Raw genomic sequence first — 3,435 nt, 5'->3', positions numbered from 1 at the left:
ACCTCAGCCTCCCAAAGCGCGGGATTACAGGGTGAGCCACTGAGCCCGGCTAAAAAGTTGACTTTTGAATTAATTTTTTTTCAAAATGAAACCTTCAAGTGACAATACAGAATGACAAAAATTATGGGCTTATGATGTAAGTCCATTATGTGCCTTAATGCAACAGATACTTTCTTTCAAAAGCAATAGTATTTTCTTTAAGCAAAAAGATAACTTCATTAGTAGGTCTTTTAAAAAGTGAAAACCAAGTTTAACTAAATTTTGATATGATTGTCTGAAAGCTAGTTTTAATTTCTTTTTCATAGTTAAACAGATATAATAGTGACAGTCTACAATAAGAGATTGAGTGATTTTTTGTGGGTTTTTTTTTTTTTTTTTTGGTGAATGGCAAATATAAAATAAAAAATTGTATCCAGGCTGGTAACAAGATTTTTCATGCATCACAACATGAGCAGAATACATAGTTGGAAAATGAGGATCAGACACACTCTTCTGCAGACATAAAAAGAGGATTGATATACCCAAACCTTCGAATTCGGATTGATCAATCTTCCTTACAGTGTCATCGCCATCTGGAGTGAACTGAACAGGTTCATTAGTAAACTGAGCATCAAAGTTTTCTAAACTATATTCCCCAGAAATATTTGGCTTAAAGGGAGGTACCACCTGCTTTTGCTCCATTTTCTCTCAATCAACATTTTAGAAGAATGGGTGTCCCTGAATCATCAGAAAATCCGTTTGTGGGTGACAACCCCATAGTTCCTTTGGGTCCTTGTTGAGAAAACTTTTCAGGATACTTGCAGCTTTTACAGAGAGAAAACGTGGTATGTGAATTTGTTTTTCCAAAATAACTTGGAAGAGATAATCCTCTGAGTTCTGATCAGGGTTATCAGAGCTCCCAACAATATCAAGTGGAGACCTTCCTGCCATCATTTCATCACTCCAAGAACCCACCAGTCAACACTGAAACCATAATCTTCACCTCTTAAAATCTCAGGAGCGATGTAATTAGGAGTGCCACACAAGGTGCTGGTTGTATCTCCTGGCAGTAATCCTTCCTTACACATGCCATAGTCAGTGAGCTTAATGTACCCTTTGGAGTTCAGTGATATATTGCCTAATTTTAAGTCTCTTTAAGTTATTCCTCGCTCATGAAGATAATTTAATGCTAGACTGATTTCTACAGAGTGAAACCTAGCATGTTCTTCAAGAAGTTTTATCTGTCATTGCATATGAAATGTTAGATCTCCTCCACTTACATACCCTATAACAAAGAGCAATCTGTTTTCTGTGTGAAAACAAGAATGCATCCTGACAAGAAAAGGATGATTGGATGCTCTCTCAAATACATGCTTCTCTGTCTGCACCCAACCAATACCCTCATCATCATTGGCAAGCTCTTTCTTCACAACTTTCATTGCATAAATGCTATCTGCCTTTTTTAGTCGAACCAACAGTACTTTGGCATAACTTCCCCTTCCTATTACCCAGAGCAAATCAAAACTCTGAAAACCTAAACTGGATGCTTTGCCACTTTCCCTGGTGTTCATTGCCTCCTTTACCTCACCAACTTGGTCTAAGCTCTCGTGACTTGTCTGTGCAAGGTCTTAATAAGTGAATGATCCATGGGCACCATTGGTTCCGGTGGCAAAGAATGCCACCCACATTGAATTGTGACAAGTTTATGACACTTCTTATGGACCAGGAGTTTGCAGTTGATGCACATACATACCCTGCATTCGAGTCCCTATATTCAGTCTGTGCAGATGGCACAGTGAGCTCACCTATTGAATCACTTGGCTTGGAAAGTGTGGCCATTTGCACAATGAAACTTTCTCTAGCGACATGCACCTCGGTGATAGATGGATTTATCTTCTCCTGGACAGGCATTCTTGGACATTCTGGTGCACAAGGGAATACATGGATCAAGAGTTCAGAATCCTTGTTTAGTGCTTGTAAAGCCTAAAGATCGCTTCTGACTCCAACTGAGATGATACTGTACAGGGATCTCTTTTCTCATTTATGCACTTCATGGTGAAAAGTTGTTCATTGTCAAAAGAACACAAGTCTCGAATCTCACTGCAAAGGCCCTCAAAGGAGACAGAAGGTTCAAAATGTGTTATCATGATATCCCCGCAATAGTAGGCTTTCCCCCAGACCTGGTGAGTGTGGTCACCGCTGCTACAACCAGCCACCATGTGCGACATGGTGCAGCTGTCCTTCGGGGTCTGCATCTCCTCCCACCTCGACATTCAGCCTGGGGCCCGGAGGCCTCTACCCTACACCAATTTTTCAAAGAACACTACAGTAATGTTCAAATATAACTATTAAATAGAATAAGCCTTATGAAAATGTTAAAACAATAAAATTAGCAACAATGTTACAAATGGTTATAAAAATGCTCATTAAAAATCTGAGTTGGAGAAGATTGCCTGAGTCCAAAGGTTCTAGAGCAGCCTGGCAATTTGGTGAGACCTCATTTCTACAATAAATAAAAAAATTAGCTGTACATGGGGGCACGCACCTGTAGTTCCAGCTACTTGGAAGGCTGAGGCGGAAGGATCACCTGAGTCCAGCAGGTAGAGGCTGTATTGGCTATGAGCATGCCACTGCACTCCAGTCTGGTAGCAGAGTGAGAGACTCTTACTTAAAAAAAAAATCTGAATTGATTATACTGAAAAAGTTTAACTTTTGTTTAAAAAAATTTCAGGTAACTAGAATAACTAAAATTATAACTAAAATAAGTAAAATATCTACTATTAAAGGTTCTTTAAGATGAATGACTTTATTAAAGAAACTAAAGCATATTTGTAGTCAATCACTAGTATAATTATTTTGCTTAAAGTGAATTTTCCAAACTCCCTTCCATCTCCATATTCAAATGCAAAAATAAAGTACTCAAACACAATAATCAGACATTTCGGACAAACTGTTCCCTCTGAACCCCATTAAAGCTTCTCCTATCTGATATCAGTAACCTGTTCTTGACAGCTACATGTTCTGTGTAAAAATGCTAGTGTATTTCTCATTATTGGAAGATTATGTATAACAACTCAATGTAAAGCATCTAAATATCATCTTAAAATATACTAAAACAGTAAAAATCCTTTAGATTAAAAAAAACTATCATGTTAGAATATAAAATTCTAAAACATGCATTTCTTTTGTTTTTGTTTTTCTTTTTTTCTTTCTTTCTTTTTGTTTTTTTTTTTTGAGTCGAACTCTCGCTCTGTTGCCCAGGCTGGAGTGCAGTGGCACACTCACAGCCACCACAGTCTTGATCTGCTGGGCTTAGGTGAACCTTTTGCTTCAGTCTTCCAAGTAGCTGGAACTACAGGCATGAGTCCCCATGTCCAGCGAATTTTTCTTGATTTATTGTAGAGATGAGGTCTCACCAAGTTGCTCAGGCTGGTCTTGAACCCCTGGGCTCAGGCA

General features: G+C 38.4%; 1 pseudogene; it reads right to left on the bottom strand.

Moving 5' to 3' along the window:
* Positions 1-478: 478 nt before the first annotated feature.
* Positions 479-2,234, bottom strand: LOC103252956 (annotated as a pseudogene).
* Between the last annotated feature and the right edge of the window lie 1,201 nt (positions 2,235-3,435).

Source organism: Carlito syrichta, unplaced genomic scaffold (genome assembly GCF_000164805.1).
Source record: "Carlito syrichta isolate Samal-C Ts95f unplaced genomic scaffold, Tarsius_syrichta-2.0.1 Scaffold185522, whole genome shotgun sequence".
In the NCBI taxonomy this organism is placed as follows: domain Eukaryota; kingdom Metazoa; phylum Chordata; class Mammalia; order Primates; family Tarsiidae; genus Carlito; species Carlito syrichta.
This window is presented reverse-complemented; position numbering and strand designations above follow the sequence as displayed.